General features: G+C 44.8%; 1 protein-coding gene across 3 annotated transcripts in view; it reads right to left on the bottom strand.

Annotated features, from left to right (window-relative positions):
* The window catches only part of CMKLR2 (chemerin chemokine-like receptor 2), an 86,539-nt gene that overhangs the window by 52,290 nt on the left and 10,252 nt on the right, over window positions 1-23,997 (bottom strand). For 2 of the 3 annotated variants that reach the window (XM_067740879.1, XM_067740878.1), the window contains 2 exons: window positions 4,579-4,787; window positions 2,397-2,585 (listed from right to left, as the gene is read on the bottom strand). The gene's annotated coding sequence lies outside the window, so the exon portion shown is untranslated. Of the gene's footprint in view, window positions 1-546; window positions 1,424-2,396; window positions 2,586-4,578; window positions 4,788-23,997 lie in introns of those variants that run through there. The other variant, XM_067740880.1, reaches the window with a different exon arrangement.

Genomic DNA, 23,997 nt, shown 5'->3' with positions numbered 1-23,997 from the left:
CAGTCACCAGTTCCCATCCCTTGGCATCAGCTATATTAGTATTTACTGAGTTATATGCTGTCTTCTGTAATCACACAAAAGCACAATTTCATCCATAAAAGACATTTTTGAGGAGAATTTCAGGAAGTTTTGGTTACTTTAGATGGTTTTGGGTTTATTTTCTGGTAGTGGAGTGAGAAGCATTGAGCAGCAAAGGACGGAGAAAGAAGACAAAAGAAATGACATTTCACAAGCATTTACTGTGTGCCAAGCATAGTTTAAACACAGCCCACCCTGAAACCCAGGAAAATATGTCAGCCTTTTTATTTTTACGTTTTACCTACCACCTAAAACAACCGAGTTGTAACAGAAGTTTACTTAGCTTTGAAATTGGTCCCCCCAAATCAAGGACATTAAATAAAATCTCTCTCCTAGTCAGCCCTATAGTCTATAGTCTGCTATGTGTCTGAGGAGCTCCCTCTGACATCCTAACGTTTGCCTTATAGTTGATCCTTTATTCAAAAGTAGTGAAAGCTGAAGTGCTCAGGTGTGCTAGACATAACTTACTTGCATTGGTTAAGCTGGTGAGTCCGTTCATTGGAGGTCTGTTAAGGGAACCTCTCCTGTAAATTGCAGAGTTGGAGTTCAGTCCTGAGCATTCTGACTCCAAACACCATGCTCTTAAGACACGTAACTATTAGACTGTGCAGCTCTCTATGAGAGGAGATGTTTCCAGAATTGAGAGACTAGGAGGAAGGGGCAGGAATGACTTCTGCCAAATGAAAGGCTTTCAGGACGGTTCCAGCACGTTCTAAATCACTGCAAGTTCTCTGAAGCCTCGTGTGGTCAGGGTTTCAAGGGGTCTTTCCAGAGGGGCACATGTGTATAAGCAGGTCTATAGGGCCAGCTGGGCTCAGAGGGGAAGATACACAGTGCCTCTATCATATTGTTTTGGGGAATGGGATCTTTCTCTAAAAATAGCTTTTCTCCACTGATGCTAGAAATTTCACTGTTAGAAAATTGTTCTTTTGAAGAAATTCCATTTTATTTTATTATTGATTTAATTTTTGGCTGCGTTGGGTCTTCGTTGCTGCATGTAGGCTTTCTCTAGTTGTGGCAAGCAGGGGCTACTCTTTGCTGCGGTGCATGGGATTCTCATGGCGGTGGTTTCTCTTGTTGCAGAGCACAGGCTCCAGGTGCGCAGGCTTCAGTAGTTGTGGCTCGTGGGCTCTAGAGCGCAGGCTCAGTAGTTGTGGCACACGGGCTTAGTTGCTCCGCAGCATGTGGGATCTTCCCGGACCAGGGATCAAACCCATGTCCCCTGCATTGGCAGGCGGGTTCTTAACCACTGCACCACCAGGGAAGTCCCGAGGTTCCATTTTAAAAGACAGGCTTTCTATTAATCAAGTGAAGCTCTAGTAGTTAGAATGGACTGGGTAATTTTAAGATGATCATCCCCTCTCCCTACCCCAACCCCTCCAGAAAAAATTGGGGTCAGCAACTTGGCCTCCCATCTTACGATATGATCAAGAATATCTTTATTCTTTTCTTTTCTTGTTTGATGTTAAAATAGCACACTTGCCCCAAACACCTGAATACTCTGATGATAGAAATTTCAGAAATAGACATTTGGGAGAATATAATCAGGTCACATTGGTTTTTGTTAATGGTCATTTCTAGCCTTTTTGTTGTTGTTTGCAAAAAAAAAGAAAAAAAGAAAAAAAATTGACCCAGAACATAACCACTAGAAAAGAGATAATATGATACAGATGGACATTTTCTTTTAAAAGAAACTAATTTGTGAAAAAGGGAAAGACGTCACTTCTTTTGAGTTTTTTTCCTCTTATACAGGGAGATGACTGCCTTCACGTGTAAATGCCCTTCTTAGGCCTGTTTCTTTGTGGTAGACAGAGTCAGAGATTAGACTTTGGGGTCTTTACTGGGTTAACAGTAAGGCTTGGGACCATGCAAAGCTTTTCCTTGGGACTCACAGTTGCAGACTCTGTGTTTCTGGGAGGTCACATAGAGAAGCCATGCCCACCTGGCCATACCGGGCAGCTTCCATGCAACTTAAACCAGAGAATTCTTAATGGGCACAGAGGACAAAGGCTTCATCAAATTCTTGCTTTAAATTCTGTTTGGCCCCTGCAGGAACCCAACCTTGAGGATACTTAGAAATTCTGTTAAAGGATTTAGCAAATAGCTTTTTAATTAAGATACACAAAGCTTTAATTCCCTGTGGAAATGGGGGGTGGGGAGCGGGGAACAGCTTCTATTGTCTTTCATTTGGAAAAAACCTTCTCTTTTAATATGCCAAATGCCAAATCAAATGAAATCTACATACAGGGATTTAGAATGATGTCTTAACTATCAGATGCTCAGGGCCTGAAACTTTTGGAGGCTAATAAAACACTCACTTCTCAGAAGGTGCCCATGCAGTGCAGCGGCAGGGAGGCTGGTGGGCAAAGGCTTCCGGGCTCTGTGCTCTGAATCTTTGTGGTAAAATAATTTCTCCGGGAGAACTGGCCGCAGCTACCCCGAGTCTTGGAAGAAGTATTTCCTCTTTTTGTAACCAAGGGAGGTAAATAATCTTTTAACTTATTGCCCTAGGGGAAAAAAAAATGCGGTTTGCCAGTGGTTAAATAAATCTGGTGTATGTCTCTTAGTTAACAGGCATCTGGGTGACACCATCCTTGGCTCTGACTCGAGAGAAAGGAGGGCTCTGGACGTTCAGACTCTTTAATTATGCTGCTTTTCTTGTTAAGCTGCAGATTATGGATATGATGTAAGTGTATCCGGATTTTTCTAAAATGTCACATTTGGGGAAAGGAAAAGGATCGAAGAATAAAGCATATTTTCTTGGCTTCTGTAACTGGTTCAATCACTGCTTGCGTTTTTCATTAGGAAATTGGTAGCCTGCGAGCGTACTGCAGCTGCAGATGTGTTTTGTTTGCAGTGCACAGTGTTTTCTAGAGTTTGAATTAATTTCCATCATTTAAAAATCAAGGGATCTTACACAGACATCAGATTGTTGGCTCCTCATGAAAAAAATTACCAGATCAGGGTAACCACGGGCCTGCATCCCACGAGGATACATTTGGACGAGGCTGAGTAGGGGCCGCACCTCATGCCACCTGGCCACTTCCGGCAGGGCATTTCTTTCCATGTCGACACTTTTCTCCCCTGCCTCACTCACTCACTCATGGACCACATTCATCTGGATCTTCTGGGAGTTTGCACTTGCAACCCTCATGTCCCTTTCCGATTCTTTTCCTCTTGAGTTTCTTCAGTTTAGGACAATTGCGTACACAGAAAGGTAAGTCATTGGGCAATCATTTTTATTGCATAAGGAATTTTAGGTTTGGTCATTTAAAAAATATGAATTCCCAGTGCTTCCCTTCTAAAACCTGACTGCATTATAAAGTATGATTAAATCAACAAAACCGGCTTCAACTAGCTTAACTATGGAACACTGGTGGGTGAAAAGGAAGAGCAATGGAAGAGATCTGCCCCGTGCAGACAATAATAGAAAGCTCTGTCTTTAGTGAATTTTAAACCAGTAATAAAACCAACTAAAGCCCTTCTGCTTTTTGTGATCACTGTGTGCCAGCAATTCTAAACAACTGGAAAAAAATCTTTAAGTTCTTTAAAATCTTTAAGTTCTAAAAAATATTGCTGTGATTATGTTAAGGGAACCACTGACTGAAACTGCCTGCCAGTGGCCAGGCATGATAGTAACCACTTGCATGAGTTATCTTACAACAGGAGTTCCTGGTAAGGAACGAGGAACTAACAAGCTACCACCCACCAGAAGAATTCGGGAAAGGTCAGAAGGACAGAGGAAATGCCAGTCGATATGTCCTACCAACCTCCCAGAATCCTTCTCGCTGGAATCCATCTTGGCTGAGCAATGCATGTGCCATCAGGATGGACCCTGAGTCAGAATGACTGGCCAGAGACAACCTGGAAACTAAGCCCATTACTGTACAACTTGAGACTGCAGGCCACATGGCAGAGCGGTTTTCCTGGGCTCCCTTACCCTCCTGCTCTCCGCCCAGGTGCCCCTTCCCAATAAAGTCTCTTGCTTTGTCACCAAGTGTGTCTCCTTGTACAACTTATTTCCAAGCGTTAGACAAGAGCCCAATCTCAGGCCCTGGAATTGGCCCCCCTTCCTGCAACGATTATTCTGACTTTTAATTACATATACATAATTAAGTAAATTTTATTTTTGGGGACTTCCCTGGTGGCGCAGTGGTTAAGAATCCACCTGCCAGTGCAGGGGACACAGGTTCAAGCTCTGGTCCAGGAGGACCCCACATGCTGTGGAAGCAACTAAGCCTGTGTGCCACAGGCTTATCTGGAGAATGGGGATCATGATATTATCTACATCAGAGTGTTGTGAGATTTCTATAAGACAGTATAGTAAAGCACATAAAGAGTAAGGTCTCAATAAACATTTATATTATTATTACTTGCTATGAATTGCCCAAAGTGCTTTTCACTTATACAATCTGTTGATGAAGGGCTATTATTACCTATCCACTTTGTGGCAGGGACCATAACTGCCTCCTCAAAATCCATTCCTTTCTTCTTTCTTACCTTCAGAACCACAATTTTATTTAGGAAATAAATATTGTTGTTGTATCCAGATAAAACGCTACATTTCCCAGCTTCCACGGATGCTGAGAATGACCACTAGGATTTATGTAGAAAACATGGGCTGGGGCTTGAAGAAAAGCTGGCTCTGCTTTGGAGGGATGCTTTGGAAGGTCGACCAGATGACTGAAGATTCAGCAGCTCTTTAGGAACTACAAGGGAAGGAAAAGTGCAGGAGAGATGTTACAAAAAGCCTAGACTCCTCGAGACCTCAGCCTGGAAGTTCTTGAGGCTGTATTACAATCTCCCACCTCCAAACTTATTGTTCATTAGAAATATAAGCCTTTATGTGTTTGGGTCACTACTACTTTGAGTTTGTTGTTATTATATTTTATTATATTTTGCCAAACCAAATTGTAACTCACATACACAACACCATGCTAAAATCCTTAAAAAATAATAATAACTTCATCATTCGAGATATCATTATAGGGAATTCCTTGGCGGTCCGGTGGTTAGGACTCCACACCCTCATTGCCAAGGGCCTGGGTTCGATCTCTGGTGGGGGTACTATAATCCCACAAGCCATGTGGCACAGCCAAAAAAAAAAAAAAAAGGAATCATTATAATTATATTAAAGTCTCATTGTGTGAGGTAACCCGGGTAAGTTTGTCTTGAAACAAACAGAAAACTTTGGGAATATACCTCACAGTGTTGTTGTAAAGATGGAATAAAAAGAAAGAAAGCACATGAATTGACTTGCCTGATACAGTCCCTGGCATGCAGTGATTATTTGGTTTGTAGTGGCTAACATGATAGGGCTATCCCAAAGGGAATCAGGCTTGAGAAAACTTTGCCTTGTCCTTGGAGTAGAAAGCAGGGACAATTATGTTAATAGCTCATCAGTTGACAGTATGTATCATTATCTTTTTTGTCTGATAAATTCATTATTCAAGAGGATTTCAGTTCAAGAGTGATTGAGAAGATAAGTCATAAAGGAGGGTCAATAGACTTTCTGAGTCTGGAAGCACAAAAGGAGTGACTTTCTAGTCAAAGATGATGCCAGGCCACAATTTGTAATCTCCTGATGGGAGATTGGATTTCTGGTCTATGAGAGAAAACGTATCCTTGTACCCTGCATCTAAGCTCTGAACTGATTATGTCACAGTTTAATGTCTAGGTAGGATGTGTATTCAGAAAAGCACAGCTGTGCCTGGTCCAGAGAGCTTGGCTCATCACTGCCTGATGCTTTACTCCTATTTGCTGGTCATACAACCAGCACATCACAACACAGAACAGGAATGAACTCAGTGGCTCTGTGTGTTTCTGAACAGTGGAAACATCTACAAAGATTGTCTCCCTAACCTGTGGTGGTCAGTGTGATTAATGGGTGACTTTGCAACTTTCAGACAGATGGTCATTGCCAAAAACCCTCAGTGAAGTCACAATTCACATGCTGAGGAGAAGTTTTTTAATTGGCTCAGTCTGTTTCAGCATCATACTCTTTTCAGTTAAGCTATAAAAGAGAAATAAAATGTCAGAGACAGAGACAGCGCCCAGTCGATGTATATTTATCTCATCTTAAGTTTATTCTCACCGGACTTAGGAAACGGGCCTCTCTGAAAATTGTTGGCCATGTCATGAGACGTCTTTTGTGAAGCCACAGTGTCCAAGATGATGTGCAAAGCACATAAGACTACTGCTTTCCCAGCATTTTGTCCTGCTTATCCAAACAATGGCCTAATTTAAGTGGAAGGAAACATTTTCTATGGCAGCCATTCATAGATAGTTCATACATAGATAGTGTAGAATTGGTAATCACATTCTAATGTTATAAATTGTTTTATGACATTAAAAAACAAGCTAACTCAATTCTATGGTATATATAGGAGACACACCTAAATCAAAGAGATTATGCCACCTCCATACAATGGAGTCTTCTGCAGGTGACAAAGGAATAAAGAATATCTCTAGGGCTTCGCTGGTGGCGCAGTGGTTAAGAATCTGCCTGCCAATGCAGGGGACACGGGTTCGAGCCCTGGTCTGGGAAGATTCCACATGCTGTGGAAGCAACTAAGCCCGTGTGCCACAACTACTGAGCCTGTGCTCTAGAGCCCACAAGCCACAACTACTGAAGACCGGGTGCCACAACTACTGAAGCCCGCACACCTAGAGCCCGTGCTCCGCAACAAGAGAAACCACCGTGATGAGAAGCCCGTGCACCGCAACGAAGCGTAGCCCCCGCTTGCCGTAACTAGAGAAAGCCCGCGTGCAGCAACGAAGACCCAGTGCAGCCAAAAATAAATAAATAAATGTATTTTAAAAAAAAAGGAATATCTCTACATACTGATGTAGAGTGTTCAGCAAGATAATTTCAGTAAAAAAAAAAAAAAAAAAAGATGGGTCCAGAACTATATTACAGTATGCTACTTTTTGAGTAAGTGTTGGGCTATACTCTGAAGGCCTACAAGGCCTGCACTTGCTCAGCTTCAAGACCAAAGAAAGAGCCTGGAGTCAGCAACAGAGACATCAATGGTTTAATGGATGGGGGATCCTACACGTCTGAAGCAAGGTCCTGGAGTGACATCCCACTGTGTGCTGCAGCCTGTGGGCAGCACATGGTGGCGGTCTTCACACCCAGGGGAAGGGAAGATTGCCAGGTATGGGGGGAATTGACATTAGGTTGGTTCATTAGTTACCAGGGAAACCAGCAGAGGGGCATGCCCCTCACTGTCCCTTTGGTAAGAACAATCTCTATGTAAAACAACTATACCCCAATTAAAAAAACAACAACAATAATCTCTAGCTGGGGCCTCGGGCAAGTGCACAGGAATGTCAGTCATGTGAGTAAGGTATAGATGAAGCAGACACTGGTAGGGCAGAGGATGTACAGAGAGCAAGAGAATAGCCATCTTGAGTGGTCTGACCATACAGTAAGATAGAGTGTATGTGTATGTATGTATCTACATGTGTGTATGTATATGTATATATTGACAAAGATTCTTTGCTTGACCAAACTTTACTCCATCTCCCCTGAACCCTCTCTTCACCAAGGATTCTTTCTTGCAAAATCTAGTTTTAGCAAGAATCCTGCTAAGTCAGTTTAGGAGAACTCCCCACAGATGCCTGATATATATGCTAAATTACCAGCCTCTTTCTCAACCACCCCCAAAATTTAAGTAGTTTCCAAGCTTCTGGAATATGCCCCTAGGTTTCATTTTGAGGCTCTAGACCTTTGGTGGGATTTTCACCCTCTCCTGAGGAAGAAAACTTCTTTCACATTTATTTTTTTAATTGAAGTATAGTTGACTAACAATGTTGCGTTAATCTCTGCTATACAGCAAAGTGATTCAGTTATACATATATATACATTCTTTTTTAAAATACTTTTTTCCATTATGGTTTATCATAGGATACTGATATAGTGCTTTGTGCTATACAATAGGACATTTTTGTTTATCAATTCCATATATAATAGCTTACATCTGCTAACCCCAACTTTCCACTCCATCCCTCCCCCAACCCTGTCCCCCTTGGCAACCACAAGTTTGTTCTCTATGTCCGTGAGTCTATTTCTGTTTCATAGATAGGTTCATTTGTGTCATATATTAGATTCCACATATAAGTGATATCATATGGTATTTGTCTCTTTCTGACTTACTTCACTTAGTATGATAATCTCTAGTTGCATCCATGTTGCTGCAAATGGCATTATTTCATCCTTTTTTATGGCTGAGTAGTATTCCATTGTATATATATACCACATGAGGAAGAGTACTTCTTTAGGATGACTCCTAAGGAAATCATAAAAGAGATCTACATGGCTCAAATAGCAACTTCAGACTCAGAAAGAATTGGATGGGAGATAGCTGGATGTTTGATCCACTTAGATGGACTTTGGAAACACCAAGATGGTTGTTTGGTTGCTCCTAAGTCTGTCTCTTGACTCACTGTATATGGTTTACATACACTTGACTCAACACGGAAAGGACAAATTGTGGGATGTATTAGACAAACACATTTTTTCTGTGTTTACAGAGACGGTTTTTACATATCTTGTCACAGGAAGCAGGATGAGACACTCCAAACTTTAGGAAGTGTGTAGAGGACTTGGTAAGCATTCAAAGAACATGTTTAAGGGAATTCCCTGGAGGTCCAGTGGTTAGGACTCTGCACTTCCACTGCAGGGGGCATGGGTTTGATCCCTGGTTGGGGAACTAAGATCCTGCATCCTGCATGCCATGTGGTGTGGCCAAAAAATAAATAAATTAATTAAAAAAGCAAAAACAAGAAACAAAGAACATTTTAAAATATATTATTTATTTATTTTTTTGGCTGCATTTGGTCTTTAGTTGTGGTATGCAAGATCTTCATTGCCGTGAGTGGACTCAGCAGTTGTGGTCTGCAGGCTTAGTTGCCCCAAGGCAGGTGGGATCTTAGTTCCCTGACCAGGGATTGAACCCGCATCCCCTGCATTGGAAGGCGGATTCTTAACCACTGAACCACCAGGGAAGTTCCAAAGAACATGTTTAAGGCAAATAAAATGGTTGGGAAATTTGATGCAGTCCAGGCCTGGAAACTCTGAAACAATCATAATGGAATATTAGGAATTCCTTCCCCATCTTCATACAGGATCTTGAATTTGTTATCTGACTTAACCTTTTTTTAAAAAAATTTTATTTATTTATTTATTTATTTATGGCTGTGTTGGGTCTTCGTTTCTGTGTGAGGCCTTTCTCTAGTTGCAGCAAGTGGGGGCCACTCTTCATCGTGGTGCACGGGTCTCTCACTATCGTGGCCTCTCTTGTTGTGGAGCACAGGCTCCAGACGTGCAGGCACAGTAACTGTGGCTCACGGGCCTAGTTGCTCCGCGGCATGTGGGATCTTCCCAGACCAGGGCTCGAACCTATGTCCCCTGCATTGGCAGGCAGATTCTCAACCGCTGCGCCACCAGGGAAGCCCTCTGACTTAATCTTGATGTCATAATTCAGGAACTGCGGTGGTAAAGTACTGGCTCTCCCAGTTTTCCCTCTGCGGAGCCCCACTGTGCAGGAATGCCATTAATTTGCCCATGGCATAAAATCCTAGCTAATGCTTCAGAGGACCAGGCTTTGTCTTAGAAATATTTTCCAGTGGATAGAAAAACAGCTCTTCCTGTTTTATAGCTCACTGCAGGCTCTGTCCCTGAGAGTGTCCGTGGAACTGCTGATGCAGAAGTTTATTTCAGTGAGGCGGTATTAGGCAGCTGCTATGAGGGTGAGACTGACTCCCCCTGCTGAGTCTATGACTAATCACTTTATCCAAAACTTTGTTCCCTTTCTTGTTCCACCCATGTATTCCCCTCAGAATTGAGAAGTATCAAAGAAATGGCGGCAGGGGGCGGGGGTGGGGGGGTGGGGGTGGGGGGGGAGGTGGGTTGGGGGGGGTGGGGGTGGGAGTGGGGGGGTTGGGGTGTGAAACCAAGCAGAACTGTGCGGGGCCTTCTCAGGTACAAAAGCCCCTCCACATCTCCCATGTCTTGTTTATAGAAAAAAGGCGTTAGTCTCTTAGGCCTTTCCCCAGTTCCAAAAAGCAGACTCAAGCAGTTACTAATTTGAGAAATGAGGGAATGCAGAAACGAAGGAAAAGCAGTTAAACAAGAAAAGTAATGATAGTTGAAACAATGTTCAGCGATAAAACAGAGTGCTGGTTCCTCCTCAAGGGATTTACATAACAATCTGATGTATATCTTTGAGTGTTCTGCAGGAACTAAGACCCCTACCGGCTGCACGATGGTGACTACATGCTGACCACAGGGTGGAACCTGAAGATTAAAATTCCCTAAACATCACCCTGTTACCTCACCACCAACCAATCGGAAGAAATTCCACGAGCTGCAACCCTCACCACAAATGATGCCCTGAAAGCTACTGAGGAATTTGGGTCTTTTGAGAAAGAGCTGCCCTTTCTTCTTGTTTGGCCTTGCAATAAACCTGTATTTTCCTTTGCCACAGTCTGGTGTAGGTAGGTTGGCTTTGCTGAGCAGCATGCAAGAGGACCCAAGTTCAGTTCCAAAAAAATTTTGGTGATTACTAGGGGACAGCTATCCTGAGTATCTTACCCTTGGCACATAGGCTCCTGGCTGGTGGTGTCACTCAGATCCTCTCCAGCACTGCCGCAACAACTTTGCCTCACAGACAGTCCTGAGCACTTGCTGCACACCACCATTGTGCTTGCAGCAGACCATCACTGGCCCACGGCACTTTCGATTCCATGATGAAGGAAACATTTCTAATGCATGGTGGAAGCTCATGTGGGATGACACCAATGTATTTTTCCCTACTGGGTGGCCTTGATTGGATTTTCCTTTTTTGGGGGTTGGGGGTGGGAAGAAAGGCAAAAGACTTGGTCATCTGATTTTGAGTGGAGTGCTGCTGTTGCAGGAAGGGGGACCAAGAGTGGGTTCTTGTCTAACACTTGGAAATAAATTGTCTGAGGAGACACACATGGTGACAAAGCAAGAGACTCTATTAAGAAGGGGCACCCGGGCAGAAAGCAGGAAGGTAAGGGAACTCAGGAGAACTGCTCTGCCACGTGGCTTGCAGTCTTGAGTTGTACGGTAATGGGGTTAGTTTCCAGGTTGTCTCTGGCTAATCACTCTGACTCAAGGTCCTTCCTGGTGGTATGCACATCTCTCAGCCAAGATGGATTCCAGCGAGAAGGATTCTAGGAGGTTGGTAGGACATATGGACTGGCATCTCCTCTCTCCTTTTGACCTTTCCCGAATTCTTCCGGTTGGTGGTAGCTTGTTAGTTCCTCGTTCCTTACCAAGACCTCCTGTTTTAAGATAACTCATCCAAGTGGTTACTATTGTTCCTGGCCAGGCGAGCAGTTACACCCCTAACAATTCCCCCCTGAGAGACTTCATTCTCAAGATACTTGTTGGAATTGGGGCAGAGGTCTCTTCTTCTGCAACTATTTCTGAAACAGGAGGGAAGTGGGCAGGGCACAATCTTTAAAAGAATGACATAGCCCAAGAACATGACATAAACTGATTAGAACCATATAGGTCCAAGATGGCGGACCAGTCGACTTCCACTAGACCTTGAGCCTCAGTCTACGCTCATTGTAACACATCAGCAAGCTAAATGACACACTCACAGGTGCCATGACAGTTCCAAGGCTGACCATAAGGGTCAAAAAGTGGGCAGGGGCCCAATTCCTGGAAATCTCCACCCCTTCCCCAAAGTAGTTGGACTACTCCTCCCACTCACTAGCCTATGAAATTACCCACCCCTATTAAAAACTGACACCTCCATAACCTGGGGCCACTCTCACCTTCTGAGATGGCCCACACTCTGTCTGTGGAGTGTGTTTCTCTCTAAATAAATCCACTTCTTACCCATCACTTTGTTTCTCACTGAATTCTTTCTGTGAGGAGACATCAAGAACCTGAGCTTCATTAAGTCCTAGACCAGGTGTGTAATCTCAATTAAAAGACTGTGGGTTCAACTCCCAGTCTGAGTTGCATGGTTTCACCACTTTAACTGGAGTTTCCCTTCCGGGTTGAGGAGTCCCTTGGCCATTGGGTACCGCTTGAGTGGTAATTGGGAAACTCCCTGTTAGACCAAGGCTTGTTTGCACTTCTGTCTGGAATGGCAGGTAGGAAACTTTCCATTCTAGTGCTAGGGAACTTGCCACCCTGAGAAGCTGCTGGATGCGGATCTGCCAGTTTTTCTGCCTCTAGTAATATCGGCCATGAATAGAAACAAGTGTTCTATTCCATCTTGTAGTCCCCTAGCATGTATTTTGCAAAGCTGGGGGATCTTCAGCTAGGTTCCCATGAAATAAAAAAAATGGTATTTTATCATAACACTGCTTAGCTTCAGTACTCCTTGGGATGTGGAGAACAACAGCCCCTAATGGCTCTCTAAATTATAACAGCATCTTTCAACTAGAACTGTCTTGTAAAAGGGAAAGCAAATGGGATGAAATTCCTTATGCATAGGCTTTTTGTGCTATAATATCAAAGTGAGCCTTTTGGAATTGGTTTGGCTTTTACCTTGGGTGTGTGTGTGAGTATCTCTGTACATGAGTCTGAATCCTGTTTTCTCTTCCTGGTTTTGACCCTCCTTAGGGGTCCTGGTTTGGGGGGAGAACCCACTGGTGAGGGAGAAAGGAACTGAAAGGATTAATCATTCTCAGAGACACTCCTAGGACTGACCCTCATTAGAGGGCCATGGTACTGACCTTCATTAAAGGATCCTGATAACTTTCATCAGGCTGTTGAATGTTCTCCTAGGCTCATCTGTGCACTTCTTTGTAAAGTCCAGTTTTAGCAAGAATCCTGCTAAGTAATTTCACCAAAACCTCCCGCCCTCCGTATTTGACCACCCTGGATATCTGATCAGAACCCTCATTCTGAATTCACCCTCAGGTGATTCACCACCCTGGCCTGTCTTCAGCAAATCGTGTTAGGTGGGTTTTGCCATAACCTTCCTTATTCCTGATGTTTCCTCTTAGTAGTTTTCCCTTCACTGTCCCCCCTCCTGCTCCATAGCTGTCAATTTCCCCTTGTCCATGCTGTATTGAGAGTTAAGTGCAGTCTCTCCTTCACTGTGAAGTCCCAGCTGGAGAGGTTCCCATACCTTTGCTACTGCCCTGAATAATGCTTGTCTTCCCATTTTAACAAGCTGTAAATGACAAATTAATCAGTCAATCTAAGAAAGAAGTGGAAAATTGTATTCAAGCCAAATTTGAGGATTATAACCCGGGAAGAGCATATCAAAAAGCTCTGAGAACTATTCCGTCCATTAGAAGTCAAGGCACAGTTACATAAGTTTTTGAGACAAAGGGCTGTACATCAAATGACGTTTATCGACAGTTTATATGATCCAGATCTAAGCATCATCAATGGTGGGTCGTTGATCCTTACAAGATCAAGGAGGAATGTTATCTTTGGAGGAGTTGTCTCGATGCTAGGAGAAGGTTGCTCTTTTTGGTTGAGCAGGTTTGGTCGATGCACGATGTCTATACAGTGGACAGTGCGGAGAGAGGAGACCAAAGGGCAAAGAAGAAGATTTTTTTTTTGGTCACTCCCCGGAACATGCGGGATCTCAGTTCCCCGACCTGAGGGATTGAACTCGGGCTCATGGCAGTGAAAGCACTGAGTCCTAACCCCTGGACCACCAGGGAACTCCCAAGAATTCTTTTGTTTAAATTTTTCTTGTCTTGCCATAAAATATGAATTTTATTTCACAAAGCATCACTGAATATCATTCTTCACGGCAGCACCGTAAGGGACACCGCGACACCTTGCGGCCAAACTGCAGTGTCGCACGGACCTCAGCACCTGGAGCGAGTGCAGATCTCGGAGTCTCATGGAACTCTGCACCTTGGCTCCCTAAGTGATACTTCCTATCACTTCTCCCTGCTGAATACTTCCTCCCTACTGGATCGCCCTGTACCTCTGCTCGGTACGAGGGGCCTTCCCCGGGCACTCTTTGGTGAGTCTTTGCTTTGCCTAATTTTAGTCAGATCCCTGAAGCTTCTAGACTCATCTGTGCAATTCCTCTAGAATCCTGTTCTGGCAAGAACCCTGCTAATCAGTTTCACTAGAACTTTCCACCCTCCATAACTGATCACATTAGATATCTGATCAGGTTTGTCATTCTCCAGCCCCCAGGATGAGTCTGACCAGCCTGTTGAGTGTTTAGAAGAATTCGGTTGGATTGGTTTAGTCAGAACACATCTTTTCATGATGTTTCCTCCTCATAATTTTACATCCACTGCCCCCGACCCTGCTCTTGGCTGGAAGTTCCCACTTGCCCATGCTGTATCCGGAGCTGATTGCAGTGTACTCCCAATCGTAGAGGTCCCTATCCCTAGGGCTGCGGTCCTGAATGAAGCCTGTTTTACCACCTTAACAACTGTCATTGAACTTTTGTTTTAGAGTGACACCGCATACCACACTGTAAACTGCATTGCTGGCAACAGGCATCTATGGCATCGCACATGTCCCGTACTTAGCCCAGTCCGTAGGTATTGCAAGCCGCTCCTTTCGCGGCACTTTGCACGGCACTGTCAGGAAGAGCGAGAGGAGGGAGCTCAACGTTCTTTTCGAGCTCCCTAAATTTTTTTTTTTCAGGTAAAAACCATGTTTTCCTTTTTATTGACACCTTTTCCTCTCTTGGCTGCTACTTTGGTAATAATTAGGTCCCCACCTCTCAAGAACACTGCATCTGAACAGGCTGAGTATTGCATGTAAACGCTGCATGTGAACACAGTCTCCAAACCAGGGCTTTTGGAATAACAAGAACAACATAACTAGGAACAAATAACAAGAACAGCAAAACCAGCCTTTCTCTTCACTTACAAAGGAGTCACTCAGAGGGGCTTCCCTGGTGGCGCAGTGGTTAAGAATCCACCTGCCAATGCAGGGGACACGCGTTCAAGCCCTGGTCTGGGAAGATCCCACATGCTGTGGAGCACCTAAACCCGTGCGCCACAACTACTGAGCCTGTGCTCTAGAATCCGTGAGCCACAACTACTGAGCTGCGTGCCACAACTACGGAAGCCCGCAAGCCTAGAGCCCGTGCTCTGCAACAAGAGAAGCCACCGCAATGAGAAGTCCACGCACCGCGACGAAGAGTAGCCCTCGCTGGGCTTCCCTGGTAGCGCAGTGGTTGAGAGTCCACCTGCCGATGCAGGGGACGCGGGTTCGTGCCCCGGTCTGTGAAGATCCCACATGCCACGGAGCGGCTGGGCCCGTGAGCCATGGCCGCTGAGCCTGCGCATCCGGAGACTGTGCTCCGCAGCGGGAGAGGCCACAACAGTGAGAGGCCCGCGTACCGCAAAAAAAATAAAAAAAAAAGAGTAGCCCTCGCTTGCCACAACTAGAGAAAGCCTGTGCGCAGCAATGAAGACCCAGTGCAGCCAAAAATAAATAAATATATATTTTTTAAAAAAGGAGTCACTCAGAGGGTCCAAAGCTCTGCTTTCCAAATGTAGAAAACCTGGAGCTCAATGTAAAACTGGAAACCAAAACGTACCAGAAATGAAGCATAGGACAATACTTCCTCAAATGCTCAAGGTCTGATCATCCTGCCTCTTCTACGAGGAATGGCCCCACTCCAGCATTTTTAAAGGAAATGCTATTTCTCTTTCTATTTCATTTTCTAGCTGGGTATAAGATCTGCTAAAAATGATACAATGAATCAGAATAAATCAGCTCAGTCACAAGAGATCCTCCCAGATAATGATTTTTGGTTGCTGAGATTATTCAGCACATCATTTCAAAGTGGCAAAATTCAGGACAATCTTGGAGAGAATTCAAAAGTGGCAGCTATACTCGCTGATAGGTTCACGTGAGACACAGGTACATACATCCCCATTTTACAGTGTATATGTCAAGGGGCCAAGACCCCTGATCAGCACCACAAGTTATTTTGTACATTACACTGCACAGGACAACAGAGGGAAAGACACCTTCTTGGAGAGGTTCTTATCACTCTGAAGGAGGCTAGAGTCCAGCGCCCCGGGTGGTAAGACGAAATACCAATAGTTCAAAAACCTACCCTGGGCTTATTTTGAACCGAGGTAGAAAGACACACAGATATGAAAATGATTTCCATGAAGGAAGAATATATTTATGACACCATAGTCTCCCACAGCTGGTCATGCAGGACCACCTGGGGAGGTAGCAGGCAAGGTCAGCAGGCGGGGACCGGGTGCAGAGGCAGGGGGACATCGAGCGGGTTGGAGCCTTTAGGGAGGTTTTCTTGGGAAAGAATGGGAAAAGCAACGTGTGAAGCTTCGACCCGCAGTCCCGCAATACTTGCAACTTCCCAGTCTTGAGATTGAAGAAAGAATTCAGGGTCAGAGTCAGAGATATCAACGATTTATCCGACAGGGAATCTTACAAGTCAGAGGCAAAGGTCCTGGAGGGACGCTCCACTGAGTTCGGCAGGTAGGAAAGCACAGCAGGCTTTGCTACACACGAGAGGAGGAGGTGATCACTTATGGGGGGCATGACGTCAGAGGGGCTCCTTGGTTGCGAGGGGACTGATGGAATGCATTCCCCCACAGCATTTTGGGTTAGCAACTGTTGAGAGGGCCGCTGTTTCCTGCTGATGACCGAACAGATTGGAGCCATTCTGGTCCGAGGGCTACAACAATCGTTAGCTGGGGATTGGGCCAATCATGTGGGCAGTTATTGATGAAATTTTCAGCTTAGCTAACACAACATTGTGAATCAATTACACTTCAATAAAAAAAATTAACGCAGTGAAACAAACAAACTCCCCAAAGATAATGTAAAGGAACAAATTCAGTTAGTCCTTGTTATGGACTGAATCGAATCCCCCAAATTCATCAGAACGTGACTGCGTTTGGAGACAGGACCTTTAAAGGGGTAATTAGGTTAAAACGAAGGCATATAGATGGGCCTTAACCCAATATGACTGGTGTCCTTATAAAAAGAGGAAACAGGGAAACGGTCAACATAAACAGAGGGAAGACTATGTAAGGACGCGGTGAGAAGGCTTCTCTCTCTGAACCAAGGAAACAGGACTCAGAAGAAACGAACACTCTCAATACCTTCATTTGGGCCTTCCAGCCTCCAGAACTGTGAGGGGATAAAGTTCTGCTGATTAAGGTAAAAAAAACTAACAAACAACCTTTTAGCTTAGAGAGATGCCTAGAGGCACGAGGATGGGAAGCGCACCTACAGGGTGTCCCGTGAGGAGAGGGAGGGTGGGTGTGCGAGTCCACAGCCTGGGGCACTTTAGCTCCTTACCTGGAGGCACCTAATGTCCCAGCAGAGCCGGACAAGCATCCTACTCAAGCATGAGGACCGCTTCGCACACCCAGTGCAGAGCTGCTGGGCGTCTCCATTGTCTGACCATAACAAGGGCTGGATTCTCACCCAGAGCTGCAAATCAAGAGACACATCTCTCTGGAAGATAAGAGCTCCATCCTCAAGATAAAAAAAAGAGACTGGAGGAATACCTGTGTAGGGAATCCTCGCAAGGAAGGACGGCCATACCTGGACCCAAGGGGCTTGCTTCCTGTGGGGGGCTCCTGTCTTATGTGCAGCAGACAGAATGTCATAGTGACTCAGCAAGGGGGGTGCTCCAGGGCACCGAGACCATCATGCAGTATCTCACCCTCTGCTACACCGTGTAGTCGTCTTTTTACAAGTGAGAAGTACGACATTATTCTGCAAGCGGAAGATTCCAAAGGCTTAAAAACGCAAAGGTTTGCACCTTGGGAGCCCCTTGGAACGTTGACAGCTCAGGATCTAAAAGAAAGTTCTGTGTTGATGAGTTACACTGTTCACGTGGAAGGAAATGTCAGTTTATAATCAATAATAATATTAGTGGTCCAGTGGTTAGGACTCCCCGCTTCCACTGCAGGGGGCATGGGTTCGATCCCTGGTCAGGAACTAATATTCCGAAAGCCGCGCAGTGCGGCCAAAAATAATAGTAATAAGAATAATAAGAATACTAAGAATAGGGATAATACTGAGTGAGGTTATAACTAAACCTCAACGTATAAAGGAGATGTAAAAGGAGCACATAACTTAGTGGGTGAGCCATGAAACTAGAGATGGGATTTGGGGGTAAATTTGCTACTATCTGAATTTTAATCCAGACATCTCTGTTAACAAGCCATTGGGAAGTCATTTCCCACACATTTCCTCCTTTTTACAAAGAAAGGGCTGGCTCAGTTATTTGATAAAGCCCCTTTCGGGCCTGAATTCGTTGGCTAAGATTTACTGTAGTGTCTTAACGCTTTTTCATGCCACAGTAGTGTGGAATATTAGAGGAAAATCTAGACTTTTAGTTGATAGAGAGCCAGTTGGAATATCAATGATAGGATTTAGTTTTAGGAAAAATTGGTTTGATTTTTAGCTTGATTACTTTAGCTTTAATATTATTAGGTGAACTTGAGCAAATCATTTAATCTTTGAGCCTAGTTTTCTCACTTACAAAATGAGGCTAATAGGCTAAATGATTTCCGAGTTTCCAGCTAGTCCCAGAGTTCTGTTTCTACATAGTTGTTTTATCATACTGTTGCTTAACTATCATGCTGTGACTAACACTTTAGAAGCTACTAATTTTACGTCAAGCTTTAAAGTCTATAGTTTTTTTAAAAAATAAATTTATTTATTTATTTATTTATTTTTGGCTGTGTTGGGTCTTCACTGCTGTGCGGAGGCTTTCTCCAGTTGCGGCGAGCGGGGATTACTCTTCGCTGCGGTGCGTGGGCTTCTCATTGTCGTGGCTTCTCTTGTTGCAGAGCGTGGGCTCTAGGCGCCCAGGTTTCAGTAGTTGTGGCTCGTGGGCTCTAGAGCGCAGGCTCAGCAGTTTTGGCACACGGGCTTAGCTGCTCCGCGGCATGTGGGATCTTCCCGGGCCAGGGCTTGAATCCGTGGCCCGCTGCACTGGCAAGCAGATTCTTAACCACTGTGCCACCACGGAAGCCCCTAAAGTCTATAGTTTTTATCTTCGGAAAATATTATTTGATCTTCAGTATGTCCAAGCCAATTTAATAAAATCACCTTAAAACAGGGGGAAAAAAACTTTCAGCTTAGGATGGGGAGGCAATCATACACCTAGGTAAGGGTGAGGCAGGGCCAGGTTCAGCAGGGGATATACAGAGAGCAAGAGAGCAGCCATCTTATGAGACGTGATCATACACAATGTAAGCAAGGGTAACATGCTGCAAAAAAAAAAAAAAAAAAAACCAATAAAAGCTGGCACCTAAACTCCCCCTGAGCTCCTGTCTTCTGTCTTCTGACGAGGTCAGCGATTTTCCACACGGCCCCGTGCGTCGTGCCTGCTGGCGGTGCCTTCGGTCTTTATGACCTGGAAAGGTTCACTGAATGAAGTGTATATATATTTTTTATATATTCTACTGTAATCCTTGGTGTCAGAGGATGGCAACATCAAACTGAGCACTGAACACACCAATTTCAAAAGTAAAGAAAAGATACACTGGAAAATGTAAAAATGAATGGAGACGATATTAGTCAAACTAAAGTGAACGATCGGAGGATGACAGCTCTCTCATAAAAACGACAACAACAAACAACCTATCACTGGAGAGTCTGAATACCTCCTTAGCTTTAGGGTTGTTTCCCAGCTGTGTAAAACGTGATCGTGGGGAGTCTGAGGATCTTAGTACCTCCTGAACCTTGGGATGCAGGCCATGCCGGCTTCTCCCAGGCAGTGAGCCGTAGCTCGGAGACCATGTTAGAGACCCCTTGACATTAGTCGCTCTTTTATTTTCTTTTACTTAAAAAAAATTTTTATTGGGGACCTCCCTGGTGGTCCAGTGGTAAAGAATCCGCCTTCCAATGCAGGGAATCGGTTCGATCCCTGGCAAGATCCCATATGCCGCGGGGCAACTAAGCCCGTGCACCACAACTAGAGAGAAGCCCGCGTGCTGCAAGGAAGATCCTGCGTGCGGCAAGGAAAGATCCCACGTGACAAAGATCCTGCGTGCCCCAACGAAGATCCCGTGTGACAGAGATCCCGCGTGCTGCAACTGAGACCTGACACAGCCAAATAAATAAATAAAATTTTTTATTGGACTATAACTGATTTACAATGTTGTGTTAGCTGCTGCTGTACGGCAAAGCGAATGTTATACATATACATATATCCACTATTTTTTAGATTCTTTTCCCATATAAGTCATTACAGAGTTTTGAGTAGAGTTCCCTGTGCTACACAGTAGGTCCTTATTAGTTATCTATTTTATATATAGTAGTGTGTATATGTCAGTCCCAATTTCCCAATTTATCCCTCCCTTCCTTTCCCCCCTGGTAACCATAAGATTGTTTTCTGCGTCTATTTCTGTTTTGTAAATAAGTTCATTTGTACCATTTTTTTAGATTCCACATATAAGCGATACCCTTATCCTTATTCTTATCCTTCTCCGTGTGACTTACTTCACTCAGTGTGACAATCTCTAGGTCCATCCACGTTGCTGCAAATGGCATTTGTCACCCCCTTATTTTCTGTCTTTGATATAAATCCTTAAGGATAGTTTGAATTCTCTCTAATCTAGGAAAGTTCCTCAGTCTCTATCTCCTCCTCTCCCCCACCATTTCCCTCCATCGGGTGTTCACCACACACACAGTCAGTGAGTCCCTCTGCCTGCTCTGAGCAGCAGCCTTGCAGGGACTGGGCCATGGTAGTGAGAGCCCCGAATCCCAACCACTAAGTCACCAGGGAACTCCCCTAGTAGCATCAGTTTTATCTTTCCGATGCTTTTGCATGCTAATAAATGGCAGCACTGGGAATTCCCTGGTGGTGCAGTGGCTAGGTCTCAGCTTTCGCTGCTGTGGGCCCGGTTCAATCTCTGGTCGGGGAACGAAGATCCTGCAAGCCTCGCAGCACAGACAAATAAAGAAAAAAAAAGTGTCAGCACTTGATAGCACACATACATTGATTAGGTGCTGTGTAATCTCTCTGTTTTTTTTTTTTTGGTTCATAATTGATTAGTTTTGACAAAAGGTCAATTGATGACTGCAAAGAACGTGAACTGATAGAATGTAATATTCAATTTTATGCACATATTTATCTTTTTGCCAAAAAGTGGTGTCCTATTTCTCTTGAATACCATATATCACCTCAGTATTTAACATTTGGTTCAACTGAATACAGATGGTTACTGTTTAACAGCATTTTTAAAATTGAAGTATAGAGGATTTACAATATTATTGTAGGTTAGTTTCAGGTGTATCGAATAGTGATTTAGTATTTTTACAGATTATAGTCCTTTTTTTCATATAATCTTTTATGAATTGGTCCACCTCTTGGGGACTTTTGGGGATAACTGGAACCAGTTGCTCCTTCCCCCCTTTTCATTAACCATTGAGCTGTTGGTCTCCAATGATGTGACCCCCGAAATCCCATTGGTTTGGGGGACAAGTCACGATAGTAGCAAGGCAGACAACAGTGGCGATCTATTCTATTCTATTCTTTTGGCCAAGCCTTGCGGCACGTGGGAGCTTAGTTCCCCGACCAGGGATCGAACTGGTGCCCCCTGCAGTGGAAGCGTGAAAACCTAACCACTGGACCGCCAGGGAATTCCCACAGTGGTGATGTTTTAGACCTGAATAGCCATGTTCAGTGGGCCACGATTTCCTGAGAAGGAGACCCACACCTGGACCCCAGGAATGGTCTGAGACCCTTGAGATGGCATCCGGTGGTGCACTCTCTCCGTACTCCGTGAAACAGGCCGGATGTGGATACAGCAAAGCGCAGAGAAAAATGGGACATGGTTTACTGGGTGCCCCAGAAGCACAGAACGTTCTGGACACAGGTACTTTCATCTAAATGACTCAGATGGCCCCATTGCCTATCAGACTCAACTCTCACTAGGACAGGAGTCACTCCTCATCCCCTCAGACCACCTTTTCCAGAAACTGATGAGTTCAATTCCCTATATACCCCCAGGTGCTCTATCCTGGACACTGGGTGCTCACCAACCGGGACACGTATGTAGAGTTCCCCCGGGCAATGAGTCCCAGACACTTACCCTTGACCCCAGCTTTGTACAGGTATCACTGACAAATAGAAATTGAAAATACTTAAAGTGTACAGCTCTATAATTTGATATACACATACATTGTGAAATGATTACCCAACCAAGCTAATTAACACGATCATCCCCTCGCATAGTTACTTGTGTTTGTGTATGTGTGCTGACAACACTTACAATCTACTCTTTTAGTAAATTTCAAGAACAAAATACAGGGACTTCTCTGGTGGCACAGTGGTTAAGAATCCACCTGCCAATGCAGGGGACACGGTTCAATTCCTGGTCTGGGAAGATCCCACATGCCACGGAGCAAAAAAGCCCGTGTGCCACAACTACTGAGCCTGCGCTCTAGAGCCCATGTGCCACAACTACTGAGCCCACGTGCCACAACTACTGAAGGCCGCGCACCTAGAGTCTGTGCTCCGCAACAAGAGAAGCCACCGCAATGAGAAGCCTGTGCACCGCAACGAAGAGCAGCCCCCATTCGCCGCAACTAGAGAAAGCCTGCACGCAGCAACAAAGACCCAATGCAGCCAAAAATAAATAAATAAAATAAATAAATTTAAAAAAAGAACAAAATACGGTATTAACTATAGTCACCATGTTGTACTTTAGACCCTCAGAACATACTCATCTTTTTTTTTTTTTTTTTTTTTTTTTTTGAGCAGACAATGGTTTATTGCAGGGTGAAGCAAAGAGACAGGCAGCTCATGATCAAAAGACGCAAACTCTCGGGCTTCCCTGGTGGCGCAGTGGTTGGGAGTCCGCCTGCCGATGCAGGGGACGCGGGTTCGTGCCCCGGTCTGGGGGGATCCCGCATGCCGCGGAGCGGCTGGGCCCGTGAGCCACGGCCGCTGGGCCTGCGCGTCCGGAGTCTGTGCTCCGCAACAGGAGAGGCCACAGCGGTGAGAGGCCCGTGTACCGCAAAAAAAAAAAAAAAAAAAAAAAAGACCCGAACTCTCCAATGGTTTTCAGGGAAGTTTTTAAGGGCAAAATTTGGGGTGATGGCTGCAGGGTGCGTGACTGACTTGTTGGTGGTGAGGTAACAGTGGTGTTCCAGGAATCTCAATCATCAGCCTTCTAGTTCTGACCAGTCTGGGGTCTCAGCATACAATAACCATCCTCCACCTGGGTGGGGGGCTTAGTTCCTGCAGAACAACTCAAAGATAAGTGTCAGATTGCTATGTCTGCCCCTCGAGGAGGAATTAGGACTCTGTTTTATTGCTACACTTGTTTCTGGACTGCTTTTCCTTTGTTTTTGCATTCCTTCACTTCCCTAATTAGTAACTCCTTGAATCTATACACTTTGAAAATCAGGGAAAGTCTAGGAGACTCCAGCCTTTCTCTACAAACAGGGAACGGGGGACATGGAAAGGCGTTTGTACCCTGGAGGGCCCCACAGGGTCCTGCTCAGTTTCAGAACGCCTTAAGTGTCACTCCAAAAGTCTGTGGCTCCCACTGGGTGGGTCCCCATCAGAGAGAGAGTAGAATGAATACCTGCGTGCGTGCGTACGCGTGCGTGTGCACACACTCACATACGCACACACACACACCCCGCTGCCCTCCACTTCTCCCAGGCTGAACTCGGTGTTTCAAACTTAAACTGCCCTTTAAGCCTGGCTGGAGATCTTCTGCCCCTTTAAGAGAAGACCCACGGGGTAGGAAAAGACCAAAGAGCCAAAAGAATTACCATATTCCTTTTTTACCTACTGCCCTCCTGCTGCTTCGTGATGACTCTGTCTACCAGAGGCCAGAGCACTAGGACGGACATAGCCCCCCAAAGAATGAGAATGGACTCACTCCTTGGTCAAAGAGAGCACAACTCGCCTTTTTTCAACCCTGGAATTAAGCTTTGGGATTCCTGATAAAGTTTGGTCCCTTTAGGGT

This window comes from Pseudorca crassidens, chromosome 6 (genome assembly GCF_039906515.1).
Source record: "Pseudorca crassidens isolate mPseCra1 chromosome 6, mPseCra1.hap1, whole genome shotgun sequence".
Taxonomy (NCBI): Eukaryota; Metazoa; Chordata; class Mammalia; order Artiodactyla; family Delphinidae; genus Pseudorca; species Pseudorca crassidens.
This window is presented reverse-complemented; position numbering and strand designations above follow the sequence as displayed.